Genomic DNA, 16,517 nt, shown 5'->3' on the forward strand with positions numbered 1-16,517 from the left:
AAAATCCAGCAGCAATCCATTTTTTGCTCCTGGCCTATGGCTACAGCTGCCACCAATTTCCTGGGCTCTGCTGCTTCAGTTTGTCCTCAAAAAGCTAGAGCATCCATCAAAAAACCCAAAACATGCAAGCTCTCATCAAGAACATCGAATTTGAAAATAACCGATGGTACGAGGACACCAAAGCTGCTGTCAACCGCGCCATCACCGATACCATCAAGATGACCTTATTTGCTCCCCTGCTTGTCCCTCAACAGCGTACCGGAGCCCATTAGCTCCGCCCCTCTGGTTCCTCCCTATGAAACCCCGTATCCCTGTATGAAATCCCCTGCCCCCTTTGTTCTTGGCCCTTGGCTCCTCGTGCTGCTCAAATGCCTGAGGGTTCCCCAATGTCCTTGCTTTGGCCCTCCTTCTAATAAAGTGGACCTTGGGGACCTTCGACTCCCTCGCCTTCTTTGCTCTCTGCTGCGCGATACCCTTGGGAACTCTCCCCACTCTGAGCCCGTCACTCCTCACTCCTGGGGCTGCACGACCCGAGGTGGAGGAGTCAGCTGGAGACGGGTAGGAAGAGCAACCAGCGGAATCGCAAGACTCCTACAACACCAATTCTCTCCCTCCATGGTGCCACACACCCCAATGGGGCTGGTTGACGGAGCTGCTGTCTGGCACCAGGCAGGATTTGTGGGATTATGGAAAAAGGAAGAATGGAAAGGGATACAAGCGGCTCAAGGAGTCCTGATGGCACGGCAAGCATACCTGCAGCAGCCTGCCAGAAACTTCACACCAGGGAGGAGCCACCTAAAAACCCAAACTATGAAAAGCTTTTTGATCCAAAAACCCCACCACCAGTTTTAAAGGGGAGACAGCCTAAAAATGAAGAAGATGCTGATGGGCAGCATGAATGGGAAGTCCCCAGAGTCAGTAACCAGATGTTCCAGCTGAAAGAAGAACCAGAGGAAACCACTGATTTTGGGATGTGTTATGGACAGAAGCCAAACCTCAGTGGTATCCTGACGATTGCAATTACAGAGGAGCCTGGTGGGGACATGCTGGACAACTCTAAGAAATCCACATCCAGAAGCGATCCCTCCACAAAAGGACACCCCAAGGCTGAGCGGCCATTCCCCTGCCCTGAGCATGGGAAGAGCTTCACGCAGAAGTCGAACCTGACGAGGCACAGGAGGATCACACGAGCGAGGGCCCCTGCAAGTGCAGTGAGTGCGGCGAGAGCTTCCGCGTGAGCCGCAAGCTGCGGCGGCACCGGCGCGCCCACCTCACGAGCCCTTCATGTGCCCTGAGTGCGACAAGAGCTTCAGCCAGAGCTCCAACCTGCTCTCTTCATCAGCGCATCCACACCAAGGCAAAGACCTGACAAAACGTTCGACCAGAACGCCAACCTGTTCCGCCATCAAACCATCCACGCCCGCATGGGGTCCTGCAAGTGCACCAAGTGCGGGAAACGCTTCCCTCAGAAGCGCCTCCTGATCAAGCACCAGCTGCTGCACTCCTGAGGGGGATCCCACCAGTGTGGGCTCTGTGGGAAGCGCTACCGGCTGAGGAAGTACCTGAGAAGGCACCAGAAAATCCACGTGACGGAAGGAACTGCTCCCTGCCCGTTCGCTCCACCCCTGTGGTTCCTCCCTATGAAACCCCGTATCCCCGTATAAAATCCCCTGCCCCCTTTGTTCTTGGCCCTTGGCTCCTCGTGCTGCTCAAGTGCCTGAGGGCTCCCCAATGTCCTTCCTTCGGCCCTCCTTCTAATAAAGTGGACCTTGGGGACCTTCGACTCCCTCGCCTTCTTTGCTCTCTGCTGCGCGATACCCTTGGGAACTCTCCCCACTCCGAGCCCGTCACTCCTCACTCCTGGGGCTGCAAGACCCGAGGTGGCGAAGCCAGCCGGGGACAGGTAGGAAGAGTGAGCAGGGGAATCACAAGAGTCCTACAACAATTGGCGCCCAACTGGTCCCTCCGAATCCGCCAGCCACCTGAAGAAGAGGAGTGATTTTCTGTACTGCTACTTGGTGAGTTGCAGCACTCTCAGTTGTGAGACGTGCTCCTCACACCCCCAGGACCGAGCCCACCAGTCGCGGAGCGTCGTTGGTTGTAGAGGCTACCCGACCTTAGCGCGACGCTGACGGCAACATCCTGAAGGACATTCCCAGAGGGACCACCCGACCAGCTCTCAGTTCAGGTATGAGGCGGTGGGAAGAGGTACCCCCGGCGTACCTCCTTTTTGTTCAGTTTTCCGTTTCTGGTCAGGTGGGTGAAGAGATCTTGAGTTTAATTTGACTTTCATTCGGAATTATGGGGGCCAAATTAACAAAAGATCAGAGGCATTTTTATGTTTCTCTTAAACACTCCCTTATAATAGCCTGTTTTCCGTTTCCTTCTCCGCTCCTGAAACATTTTAAGTTTTTGTTCACGGAATTTCCTGAGACCTCGATCTGTGATACTGACTCCCGCGAGTTCTGGTGCTGCGTCAGGACTCATACTAGTTTTTTACAATCTGTTAGGGATCCTTCAGTCGACAAAATTTTTGGGATTTTAAATATATTTTTACATGTCATCCATCCCACTTGGAGCTTCTCGCTCCAACAAATCCTTCCCCGTCTTCCCGTCCCTCCACTAAGCCTTCCCCGAAACCTTTGAGAGGCAGCTGCAGCAGCTCAGAAAGCCGAAAGGCTCGGAGTTCCTGCCAGGTCTCCGGCGCTCCCACAGCAGCTTCTGTCCCAGCCCAGGGAAGAATTCGCGCACCCTCCCTGAGCACTCCTAGTTCCATTGTCCCCGACCTCGCTTCCCCAGTTCAGCCTTCCCCATTAGTCCCCCTGCATCCCGCAAAGTTTCCTTCAAGTTGCCCCAGGAGCCATGTAATGGCGGTCGGACACGTCAAGATGGCGTCAACTGCATGGTTTCCTCATCCCCCATTTCCCCTTCCCAATATCCCCCGCTTCCCGCTTCTTTTTCAGTTTTCCCGCCGAATTACCCTAACCCCTCCCACTGGGCCATCACTCAATCGATAAGCGGGCCCCTCCCTCCCCTCAGACCCTCCACCCCTGAGCCCAACCCCTTCATTCCAACTCCTCCTACTTCCCCTTTCCCACCAAGATCGCACCTCTTCCTCAACTCCTCCCCTGATCCTCCATTGTGGTCCCCTCTCCTATTTACACCCCCTCCTGACCCCTCCCCAGAGGTGGGACTTCCAGGTTCCCACGGCCCTCCTTCCGACTTCGAGCGGAAGGAGGCCATCTTGGATCCACCTTCCGCCCTTGACCGGAAGGCTGCCATCTTGGATGGCCCTCCCGGTTCGGACCGGAGGGAGGCCATCTTGGGTGGCCTCTCCGGTCTTGACTGGAAGGATGTCATCTCGGATCCACAACCAGAAATCCTTCAGGACTCCTTCATAGCACCACTCCAAGTTTCACGGGTGGGCCACAACCCATGTTGGCAGTCCTTTGACTGCACCGCTCTCAAAGATTTGACCAAAACACAGAAAGAGTTTGGGTGAGACTCAACCTATGTTAAGCAACGTTAACAGATGTGCCCTTAGTCCCCACAGATACTAAACTAATAAGTCCTGCCTACTCTCTCTCCCATAGAGTACCAAGAGTGGGAAGATGCGTGGAAAAGACATGTGAGGGAACTGAGGAAAACTCTTTCAGAAAGCGCCGCAGCAACAGCCTCTCATTTGATTTGCTCGTGGGTGAGGTGAATTTTACCAAACCCCAAGTACAAGCCCGTGATATCCCCACGATGTCCTCGCCTCGTTGGCTGGTGCTGCACAACAAGTGCTGCTTGGCATCCCTCCAGTGGATGCCCCAACCGTCCCCTATCCAGAAATCTTCCAGGGGCCTGACGAGTCCTTCGCGAGCTTTGTCAAAAGACTGAAGCAAGCGATCGACCGTCAAGTCCCAGATGCCAACATCACGAACCAATTGTTGGTTGAACGTGCCATCACGCGAGCTAATCGCGTTTGCAAAGAGATCGTCCTGGCACTCCCGCATGAGCCCAGGCCCACCATCAGCAAGATGGTGTGTTGCTGTTGAGCAGCTAGCAGAATAAGGAAGTCAGTTCTCGGTGGCAAGAAGGGAAAGCCCTCTATTTTTTTGATTTCATCATATATATGGAGTTTTCAAAAGTCACCCACATTGGTCAATCAAAAACCTCCCCCTAGGCCTGACTGGCCAGGTCTGCACCGTCCAAGTCTTGGGACACAGTTTTTAGAAACATCCAAACCTTATCTTTGTTTATAAAACACAAAAGGATTTCTCATGAGAAAGACCTGTGCTAGCCACAATGGTGACTGCCTGCAGACGGCTCACGGCCATCAAAGCTATCAACGCAACGTCAGAGCAAGCACTCACCGTCAACCGCACCAATGCTACTTGCAATAGGTATGGGAAAAGAGGGCATTATGCGGCAGCATGTCCAACACCTCTGGAAGACATCCCCAAGCTGTTCCGCTCCCCCAAGACCGTGGTCCGCGCCCAGCACCCTCCCCAAGTTATCCTAGCTGACCCTGCCTCCCCTCCCCTTCCCCACCCTGCTGCCCAAGGAAACTAAAAGGGCAGCATGAGATGCCGGCCTTACGGTGCCGACAGGCACCGGCCGGTCTCGACTCCACAGATTCCCATCCAGCATGGGTCGAGCAGAACATCGTCATACCCGGCTTTGGACTTTTTGTCATTTATCCCAAATGTGACTTCAATGACACCTATATTCCTGTTCTTGCAGATGCAGAGAGAGGACCCCGAGCGATTTCCATCATCCCTTCCTTGATTAGAGTGGATTCTGCTGGGTGCTTTCCGATCCAGATTGAGGTAGCCTCTCTGTATCTCCCTGGGAAGCACGTCATTGTGAGAGTCAAGGTCTTCCCGTTCTGGGCTATAGTGGCGGATCAACCTGCAGTCGCCTGGTCTGAGGCGGTAGGAAACAACAGACCAATGCTCACTTGCAGGTTCTCCCACAGAGGAGGCAACACCTCCCTCTCTGGAATGATTGATCCTGGGGCTGATGTCACGGTCATCTCATCTGCGAGTTGGCCGTCGGCATGGGCCGAAGAACCTGCGGCTGGGTCACTCTGTGGTGTGGGAGGATACACTCCCGCAGAGAGAAATAAAGATCTAGTACAAATTGAGCGGCCCGAGGGTCGCATCGCCACAGTGCGGCCTTTCATCATTCACTTGGGTTTCAATCTATGGGGAAGTGACGCCATGTCCCAATGGGGGACCCGAGTCGAACTGGCTCCGGGTCGGGATTTTTAATCGGAGTCACTGGTGAGCGCCCGACTCAGGTGCTCAATTGGAAAACCAATGAACCCGTCTGTGTCGACCAGTGGCCCCTCCCATCACACAAACTGAGAGCGCTCGAAAAGCTCGTGGAGGAGCAACTGGAAAGGGGGCGTATCATTCCCTTGACCTGTCCATGGAACTCCCCAATTTTCATGATATGGAAGGCGGGGAGTGACAAGTGGAGGCTCCTCCACGACCTTCGGGAAATTAACAAAGTCATTGAGCACATGGGGTCTCTTCCGCCAGGATTGCCTTCCCCCTCCATGCTCCCGTGGGACTGGAAATTAGTGGTACTTGACATCAAAGACTGCTTTTTCCAGATCCCCCTACACCCATGTGACGCGCCCAGATTCGCGTTTTCAGTGCCTTCCACCAACACGCACCGCCTGATGCATCGCTACCACTGATAAGTGCTCCCTCAAGGGATGAAGAACTCCCCCACCATTTGCAAGGGGTACGTCGACAGCATTCTGTCACCAGTCCAAAAGCCAGCACGCCAGTCCATCATCATCCACTACATGGACAATGTATTGATCTGCTTACCAACCAACCAGATTCTAGAGCGGTCCCTTTCCTTGGTCATGGGTGCCTTGGAAGGTTAAGGGTTTGAGATTCAACGCTCAAAAGTCCAGGTAACTGCCCTGTGCCGATACCTTGGAGCGAAAATAGAGGAGCAAACAGCAACACCTCTGCCAGTCAAAATTATTGATAATCCCACTAACTTGCTGGAAATGCACCAACTGTGCCGTTCAATTAACTGGATTCGGCCCCTGACTGGCATCTCCTCGGAAGACCTAGCTCCACTTTTTCAGCTGCTCTGCGGAGACCGCGACCTGACATCCCCAAAGACACTGACCCTGGAACAGCGCGAATCAATCAAAAAGGTGCAGATCTCTCTGAAAATGTGTCAAATTCATCAATTCGACCCAAAATTACCCTTCCAATTGGCGACCCAAGGAAAAATGCCCTATTTGCACAGCCTCATCTTTCAGTGGGATGACGCCCAGGGAGATCCGCTCCTTATTACTGAGTAGGTCTTCCTGTCCGTCAACTCCCCCAGAGTTTTAGTATCGCCGCAGGACAAGATGGCGCAAGTTATTAGGCGAGCGAGGTCCTGTCTGACCACTCGGGGGGGGGTGTGACTTTTCATTCATTCATTGGCCATTACAGATTTCCAAATTCAAGTTTGTTCTCCAGAAGAGCGAGGAGATGCAAATAGCCCTTGATTCCTATACCAGCCAAGTAGTTACTTGGCTTCCGAAACACCCTTTGCTCCATGTGGAGTTCAAAATTGTATTGCATCGGGTTCAAAGTAGAAAACCACTCAAAGCCCTGACCCTTTATACTGACGGCTCAGGCAGATCTGGCAAATCACACATTTTTTAATTAATCAGTAATTAATCAGTAATTACTTGGAGAAACCTTTCGACACAGGAGTGGGAAACTAATGTCAAAATTTTTCAGGGGTCTCCCCAAGTGGCCGAGCTCGAAGCCGCCGTCAGAGCTTTTGAGGGCTTTTCTGAACCCTTCGATTACGGATTCAACTTATGTAGCAGGTGTTGTTCCAAGGGCTGAAGACAGTTGGCTGTCTGGCTCCTCCAACCCCCAAATTAATGCCTTGATCGTGAGACTCAAAAAGTCTATTACCCACCGTGATCAACCTTTTTATGTAATGCATCTAAGGTCACACACCAACCTTCCCGGCCCCATTGTGGAAGGCAACAGGATGGCAGATGCGCTTGCAGCGCCCCTGCATGTTGCCAATGTGCCTGATCGGTTCCAGCAGGCCACACTGAGCCATGCGCTGTTTCACCAAAATGTCCCAGCCTTGAGGCAAATGTTCGAACTAACTATGGACCAAGCCAAGGCCATTGTGGCGACCTGTCCCCAGCGTCAACCCCTCCAAATAACGTCAATGGGATCAGGAATCAATCCCAGACGACTTAACAGTGGGGAACTCTGGCACAGTGATGCGACGCACGTGCCCGAATTTGGCAGATTAAAGTTTGTCCATGTTTCAACTGACACCTTTTCAGGCGCGATTTATGCATCCGCCAATTCCCCCTCAAGACAGTGCTCCTTCAGCAGAAGGGGGGACACCACACAGAGACCACAGCTAATCCACTTGCCAGGGCTCTGTTTACTCTAAATTTTTTAAACTGCTCCCATCGAGAGCCAGACCCCCCTGTGGTTCGCCGTTTTCCCAACTCGACGCGACCCAAGCTGAAGGAGCGCCCTCTTGTCCTAATCAAGGAACCAGACTCCCTCAAAATCGTAGGCCCCATTGCGCGTATCACCTGGGGGCAGGGATACGGCTGCATCTCCACCCCTGAAGGGCCGCGATGGGTCCCTGGGAAATTTATAAAGCCTTTTCTCAAGGCCATGTTCCAGTCACCACACCCAACTAAGACAGATGTCCCCTCCTCACACTGGAGATGGAAGAAGAAAGAGCGGACGCCTCCATCGCCACCACCTCATCGCAGAAGACCGCGCCACCACAACTCCCTCTGAATCTGCACAGTCCAGCCAGGGTCCCTGTGCCAGCCATCCTACATCCCACCCCTTCTTCCCTACAGCCTTTCCTTTACCCCTCCCAGCCATACCCCCTTCAAAGTAGTAATTTGAGTTTCCAACTTGTTTTGTGTATTTCCCCTACTCAGAGATAGTCTTCCTCCTGCATTTCATCAGCCTGGCATTCTTCCTGCTCTTCAAGTCACCCGTCCACCCATGGGTTGTGAGGCAGCCAGAGGCCAATGTATGGGTGGCTCTCGCCAAAGCAATGAGCCGTGAGCAAATGTGTTTATCAACGGATGCAGTCCAAGATCCGCTGTCGACCGCGCTAGTGGGGATCCCACTCCCAATCAGCAAGTTCCCATCCCTCCTCGTCAATTTATGGAAATCAGTGAACAATCTCAAAGCACCCCGTTACACTTAATGCGAAGGACCCCCAGCAAATTCACCTCTCTCTTCCCATTAGGAACAAACTTTTGCTCTGGCAGCAGTGGCTTCCTAGGGAGAGGAAGATGGACGAAGAGCCCCATGAGCTCCAGCTAACTGGCTCACTGAAGGCTCATTCCTGCATGGAACTTGACTTTACACCTGGATACAGACAGGACGAGCCAATCTATCGGGGGCTGAGACAGGGCAATCCAAATTATGTAGCAAATAATTGGTGCTCCCATATCGCCCATGTTAAAGGGCCCTCGTCTCCCGATTTGTATTATCCCCACCCAACTGAACTCCCTGAGGGAATTTTCTTAATTTGCGGAGAACAAGCCTGGGCTGACATCCCCTCTCACCTCACAGGAGGCCCCTGTACTTTTGGGCGCTTGACTCTGGCTTCGCCCGACATGACCCGCCTTCCAGTGTGGGGCAGTAATTCGGTCGCTAAAACTGATAATGCAGAACCAGATTGCAACACGAATATTTATCACTGGAGTAATGGCAAAAGAACCGCGGTCTCAGTGTTTCTGCCTTGGGTTGCTGCAGACAAGGCCTTAGGAGAACTTGGGAACCTCGAATGCTGGGTTGCGAAGCAAGCTCGATTAATGTCTAAGCCCCTTCCCGGATCTTCTGCGAGATGAGCCAGTAACTGACGAGGCACAGGAGGATCCACACGAGCGAGGGGCCCTGCAAGTGCAGTGAGTGCGGCGAGAGCTTCCGCGTGAGCCGCAAGCTGTGGCGGCACCGGCGCGCCCACCTCACGAGCCCTTCATGTGCCCTGAGTGTGGCAAGGGCTTCAGACGGAGCTCCAACCTGGTCTCTCACCAGCGCATCCACACCAAGGCAAAGACTTGACAAAACGTTCAACCAGAACGCCAACCTGTTCCGCCATCACACCATCCATGCCAGCATGGGGTCCTGCAAGTGCACCAAGTGCGGAAAACGCTTCCCTCAGAAGTGCCTCCTGATCAAGCACCAGCTGCTGCACTCCCGAGGGGGATCCCACCAGCGTGGGCTCTGTGCGAAGCAAGCTCGATTAACGTCTAAGCCCCTTCCCGGATCTTCTGCGAGACGAGCCAGTAACTCACACAGGCGACACTTCAAAATCCAGCAGCAATCAATTTTTTGCTCCTGGCCCATGGCTACAGCTGCCACCAATTGCCTGGGCTCTGCTGCTTCAGTTTGTCCTCAAAAAGCCAGAGCATCCATCAAAAAATCCAAAACATGCAAGCTCTCACCAAGAACATCAAATTTGAAAATAACCGATGGTACGAGGACACCAAAGCTGCTGCCAACCGCGCCATCACCGATACCATCAAGATGGCCGACGGGTGGAAACACCAGCTTTTGAAGAGCTTGGACCTTCCTGAGTGGGGAACAACCCTGTTAAGAGACAGTTTTATTATCTTGCTTGCCGCTGCTTTTGTTGCTGCTTTCGCCATCACCAAGCGCTTTTTAGTTCAGCAATCTTTCTCTTTAATAAAGAAGGGAGACATGTGGAGATGCAAAGGCCCGAAGTCATGACTCTGGAGCCTCAATCTCCAGCTGTCATTGTAGCGCAACTTCCTGAAGGAGCTGACGCACACTCCTGGGACTCCAATGAGGAGGTCTACGCTGCCCTCCTCCCCCAGAAAATTTCTGTTAGTTTATTGGTTTAAAGTTTGGTTTCCCCACCTTGTTACTGCCCCAGTTGCCACCCGGACCTGGAACGTTCTGTACCCCTCGCTCCTTCATTGACTACTGTTATGTTCTTCTCCTGTGGTACCTTATTTGCTCCCCTGCTTGTCCCTCAACAGCGTACCGGAGCCCATTGGCTCCGCCCCTATGGTTCATCCCTATAAAACCCCGTATCCCTGTATGAAATCCCCTGCCCCCTTTGTTCTTGGCCCTTGGCTCCTTGTGCTGCTCAAGTGCCTGAGGGTTCCCCAATGTCCTTGCTTTGGCCCTCCTTCTAATAAAGTGGACCTTGGGGACCTTCGACTCCCTCGCCTTCTTTGCTCTCTGCTGCGCGATACCCTTGGGAACTCTCCCCACTCCGAGCCCGTCACTCCTCACTCCTGGGGCTGCACGACCCGAGGTGGCGGAGCCAGCTGAGGACGGGTAGGAAGAGCAACCAGGGGAATCGCAAGAGTCCTACAACACCAATTCTCTCCATCCATGGTGCCACACACTCCCATGGGGCTGGCTGACGGAGCTGCTGTCTGGCACCAGGCAGGATTTGTTGGAAGGTATTATGGAAAAAGGAAGGATGGAAAGGGATACAAGCAGCCCAAGGAGTCCGGAGCATGACCTGGGATTTACTATTGCCCTACACCATCGTCTGTCCAGGACCTGCCTTGGGACTCTGGTGCATCAAAGCACAACAAATTGAGTAACGCAAACTGAATGGGACTTGCGTGTGTTCTGCTGTGCATGTTGTGGTACAAAGGTGGTTGAATTTGCATGAATTCTCTCTTCACTGGACTGGGGGACAAGCTGTCATGCAGGCGCACCCTCAAACTGGTGCTGCTGGTCTGTACTGGGGTAGGAAATGGATCAGCAAACTTTAGCCCAGGCATGAATAGCTTACAGACTAAATCTGGACTCCACGGAAATCATAACTTTAAATTTCCCTGTGTGATCTAAACCGGACACCTCACCATCTCCTGCCTCTGTTTTCCCGAGTCCAAGAAGACAACAGCATGTTTGCAACCTTTAGGTGTATTTAGGACAGATTTGAAGGTGCTGGTGCATGCAGAAGTGATTGTTATCGTCCAGCCCCAGACACATGGCACAGCCCATCTCACTGCCCCATGGAAAACTCATGCTGCAGCACCTTTTCTTCATCCTCATGCTCCTCAAACCCTCCCAGGGAAGCATCCTGGGCTAGAGCTAAACCTCTAAGTCTCATTGTGCAGGGCAAATCCGGGATGGTCTGTGTGCTTTCCGTGTGGTCCTGTTGAGGCTCAGCCTCTCCTAGACCCTCCTCTTCCCTCTGCTAAAAATTCTCCACATCCCTCAATGTCCACCCCTGGCCAATCCACCGAATCACCGAGTATCAAAGGGATCCTCTGCTGCTAAATGGGGACAAGCCCTCCCCACTCTGCCAAGGGGGATTGCAAACTGCTACAAGCAGAGGAATTCTCCCTGGAATGCATCATTCCTCTCCTAACACCTCCTGGAGCAAGTCCCAGACAATCAGCCTCGGAGGGAAGGAAGCCTGCAGTGCCGCAGGATGTTTTCCTTCCCAGAACAACGGGGGAAAAAGGGGAAGAGAGAGAAATACCCCAATGCTACCGGGGCACAGAGGGCAGGATGGGGACCAGGGATGCGGGGAGGGGAGACTACAATCCCCAGTAGGCAGTGCGAGCCGGGGACCCTTCCAGATTTCCACCTGCACAGCACAGTAGGAGAAGGACTCATTGGGGAGAAAATCCCCCTCCGCTCCCGCCCGGCACCTTGGCGGTGCCTGAGCATCCCACGGAGCATCTGCTCCGCTGGGCTTGGCTCTTCGGCTTTGCTTGGCTTCACCCTTCCTCTGGAAGCTCTCCAATAGCTGCTCTGGCCGCAGACTTCCTTTGGGTCAGCCCAGCTGCGGCCAGCACACCATCTCCGGCCGGGTGGCAGCCGAGGATGCTCCGGAGGAGGGAGATGCCAGCGGGCACCTTAGGACCGCCCAGGTAAGAGGATTTGGCCACCAGCCCTTTCTGTGTCCCCGGAACCAAATGAAGAATGCAGCAGCTCCCTGGGATCTGCTTCTGCCCTTCCTTCAAACCCTGAGCCCCGGGGCTTGCCGAGCTATGAGTAAAGGGTGGATTTGGATGTAGACAATTTGGAGACCAGAAAGAGGGGGCAAAAAATAAAAGGTAGAAAGTAGGCGGGCATTTCTTCTTTAGCCTTGATCTGAATTGAAGGATTTGTTGCTTTTGGCCAGGATTTTTGGCCTGATGATTGAAACACTGCTGCCAATGGGGTGCTTCCCTAAGGAACAAGTGTGAGCATCCCAGGTGTGGGCAGAAGCCGTGGACACCACAGTGACCACTGGCACCCGTGGCCTCCTGTGTCCCTCAGCATCACCCAGACCCCAGCAGAGTCCTTGATGCCAAGGCTAAATCCACTGCCCACTCGCGGGTCAAGGACTTTCCTTAATAAAGATACAGTATTGAACTTTTCTGAGTCCTCTCTTCAGCCTGACTGCTGCTGAAGCTTTGTCTGCTTTAAAGTAAAAACTGTTCCCCCACCCATGAAGGAGTCCTGGCTGCCTCGGGAAACACTAAACCAAATTCCTGCTGCAGGTGGGTATGTTTTGTCTCTTCTGGCTCAGTGTAACTTTGCAGGTAGTTGAGTTGTATTATTATTACTACTATTATTACTATTACTGGGGTTGTGTCGCTGTTGAGCCGCTAGCAGATAAGGAAAACCCCGGATTCTCACCGTGACATAGAAAAAAGGTCTTTATTATTTTGAATACAATATATATATAGACTTTTCAGACGTCACCCAGATTGGTCAGTCAGAAACCTACCCCTAGGCCTGACTGGCCAGGCCTGAACTGTCCAAATCTCGAGATCCTGCTTTTAGTAACATCCAAACTTTATCTTTGTTTATAAAACACAACGGAATATTCTCACGAGAAAGACCTGTGCTAGCCACAGGGTTATATTATTACTACTATTACTATTAGTACTATTATTATTACAACTACTACTACTACTACTATTACTACTACTATTATTATTATTATTACTGGCACCACTGCCTCCCTCCCCTCAGCCTTTCTGGCTCCCTTTTCCATGCTTCAATCCACTCCCCTGATGGGAGACATTGCTCACATCTCTGTTGGCCCTGATTTATTTATTTTTCTAATGGAAATACAAAAGGACCCAGTTCCTGCTGCAGGTGGGTGTGCTTTGTCTCTTCTGGCTCAGTGTAACTTTGCAGGTAGTTGAGTTGTATTATTAGTATTACTACTATTACTGGGGTTGTATTAATACTAGTAGTAGTATTACTACTACTATTATTAGCACTACTATTATTACTACTACTATTACTATTACTATTATTATTACTGGCACCACTGCCTTCCTCCCCTCAGCCTTTCTGGCTCCTTTCCCTGTTGCAATCCACTCCTCCCCTGATGGGAGACATCGCTCACATCTCTGTTGGCCCTGATTTATTTATTTTCCTAATGGCAATACAAAAGGACCCAGACCCTACTGGCAGATGAACCCTTTTGAGAATGCCAAAACCGTTTTATCTTTTCAGGTCTCCCCTCTCCAACTTCCCACTGAGGACGCCACTTCCCTGTCCTCCCCCATGCATGGACACCTGGCAGCCACCAAGGACTTGGCACAAAGGACATAGTTTAACACAGGGGGCCAAAGGCCAAGTGAAGGAGGACCTTTGTGAAGAAAGGCAACCTCATAGTCCTCAGGGAGCTCCACAGGCAGGAGAAGCCCTTCCAGTGCCCCAGTGCTGCAGGGACTTTGGGCAAACCATCCATGCTGCTGGCTCATCAGAGCTGCACTTCTGGGAGAGCCTTTCATCTGCATGGAATGTGGGAAGGGTTTGAGCACCGAGAAGGATTTCAGTGTCCACCCGAGGAACCACGTGAAGGAAGGGAGGTACAGCAACAGCGTAAAGAGGAGCCTGATTTTGCCTTCAGGTCACAGGAGAGTGTGTTGGAGAATGTGTCCTGTGAAGGGGATGTGGTGCAGGAGTGTAGCATATCTAGAAACCCATCAAACCCAAAAAACCCTCCTGGGGCAATCTGGGTGAAGAAGGAACCAGAAGCACCTGCTGATGGCATGGCAAGCATACCTGCAAGCAGCCTGCCAAGAACTTCACACCAAGAAACAACCACCCGAAAACCCAGACTATGGAAAGCTTTTTGATCCAAAAACCCCACCACCAGTTTTACAGGGGAGACAGTCTAAAAGTGAAAAAGATGCTGATGGGCAGCATGAATGGGAAGTCCCCATAGTCAGTAACCAGATGTTCCAGCTGAAGGAAGAACCAGAGGAAACCACTGATTTTGGGATGTGTTATGGACAAAAGCCAAACCTCAGTGGTATACTGAGGATCGAAATTAAACAGGAGCCTGGTATGGAGACCAACCACCAGGAGAACCAGATCCCCAAGAACAAGCAGGAGAAATGCTGCCAGTCCACCCAAGAGGAGATGCTGGACAACTCTAAGAAATCCACATCCAGAAGCAATCCCTCCACAGAAGGACACCCCGAGGCTGAGTGGCCATTCCCCTGCCCTGAGCGTGAGAAGAGCTTCACGCAGAAGTCGAACCTGACGAGGCACAGGAGGATCCACACGAGCGAGGGGCCCTGCAAGAGCAGTGAGTGCGGCGAGAGCTTCCGCATGAGCCGCAAGCTGCGGCGGCGGCACCGGCGCGCCCACCTCAGCGAGCCCTTCAAGTGCCCCGAGTGCGGCAAGAGCTTCAGCCAGAGCTCCAACCTGCTCTCTCATCAGCGCATCCACACCAAGGCAAAGACCTGACAAAACGTTCGACCAGAACGCCAACCTGTTCCGCCATCAAACCATCCACGCCCGCATGGGGTCCTGCAAGTACACCAAGCGCGGGAAACGCTTCCCTCAGAAGCGCCTCCTGATCAAGCACCAGCTGCTGCACTCCCGAGGGGGATCCCACCAGTGTGGGCTCTGTGGGAAGCGCTACCGGCTGAGGAAGTACCTGAGGAGGCACCAGAAAATCCATGTGAAGGAAAGAGTTCCTTCCTCCCTGCCCGAAGCTTGGTGAGAATGCAAGGACTGGGCCTTGCCCTGCTGAACTGAGGGCACTGGGCCCTGGGAAGGGGAAAAGGGACAGCTGAGCAGGTGTCAGGCCTGCTCCTGAGGGAAAATCCTTTGGGAAAGAGGAGGGATGGAGACAATCTCCTATGTGTGCAGGATCTGGGGCTGGGCAGGTCAGCCTGAGGGGACAGTGAGGCTGAAGGGCCCAGGACAGCTAGAAACCAGCCCTGTACCACTTACTGAGCACAACCCTCAGAAACCAGCCCTGTGCCCCTCTTCTGCTCTGCTGAAAATTCACTTTAGGACAGAAAACACAAATATATAGGTCAAAACAACAAGTTTGGGATGTTTCAGGGAAGTCTAAGGATCACCCTTGTTAGAAAAATGGGTCTGGGACCTGTGGTGGGTAAAAACCTCTGCAGGACTGGGAAACTGTTCCTTGGAAATACTACAGCTGAGCTAATCTGGACAAAGCCAAAACAGCCTCTGTTGGACTTGCTGAGGGGCAGGGGGACCGCAAAGCCTGTCAGTGGGGACAAAATCATGGATAGCATTTACTTCCTTTCCGTTAGCCCAGCACACGGCTGTAGAGACTTTTTCCAGGGAACAGGAACTGCTGTGAGAGGATTTCCACACAATGTCTGTATGTCACTGCACAAACAAGGCAGTGAGGCAACACCAGCAGCTCTCCTGGACATCACTGGATCTTCCACCCTTGACCATGGTCTGATTTTCTGGGGAAAATCAGGGCTAACAGTTTGTAGTATCTCCTCAATAAATAAGGATTTAAAGAAAGTAAGAAAACAAACTGAGCCTCTTTTCTGGTTTTTTTGGGGGTGTTTAGCAGAAGTATCACTGAGACAACCACAGTGTGTTCTAGCTACACTGCAACAGGGGAGCAATGGCTGAGCCAGGTGTACACCAGTGGCAATCAAATGGGTTTAACTGGGGATTATCACAGAATGGTTTGAATTGGGAGGACCTTAAAGATCGTCCAGTTCCACCCCCGTTATGGACAGAGATACCAGGATCAAACAAAACCAAATCCTCAGAAAAACCCCAGCCTTCATCCTTTTCCCCCTAAACCCATTTGAAGGGCTCCCAAATAATCATAAAATGCTTAAAATTCCGATATTTGCCCCGGCTAGGTTTTATCAGAAGCCCACTCCTGTAAGCATTCCCTGAGCAGTCTCTGTCACCAAGGAAAAGGATGGCCGTAAGGCCTGGCTTTGCCTTCAGGTCTATACAGAGAACTGAACAGGGTAAAACTGAAACCAATGGAGTTAAATCTTAGCAAAAGTCATGTTAATGAACTGAGATCCAAGCTCCAATGACTTTTGAAAAGAAATCTTGTTTTGCAGCGTAAGTCAGGTAAGGCTTGGCTCAAGACAGCAGCTGCCCCTTTTTAGCTATGTTCATTTTTTCCATGCATTTCAACAGGAATTTGGCCAAGGATCACCTCCTCATTGACAATCTTTGAGTGTGATTTCAGCCTCAGTTCTGTCTCCAACATTCAGAACAGCCTGTCTGGATGGAGATGGAGCTAGG

At 52.1% G+C, this 16,517-nt stretch overlaps 1 pseudogene; it reads left to right on the forward strand.

Moving 5' to 3' along the window:
- Positions 1–1,424: 1,424 nt before the first annotated feature.
- Positions 1,425–14,976, forward strand: LOC146440728 (uncharacterized; annotated as a pseudogene).
- The last annotated feature ends 1,541 nt before the right edge of the window (positions 14,977–16,517 follow it).

Source organism: Lichenostomus cassidix, chromosome 2 (genome assembly GCF_008360975.1).
Source record: "Lichenostomus cassidix isolate B80296 chromosome 2, HeHo_3.0, whole genome shotgun sequence".
In the NCBI taxonomy this organism is placed as follows: Eukaryota; Metazoa; Chordata; class Aves; order Passeriformes; family Meliphagidae; genus Lichenostomus; species Lichenostomus cassidix.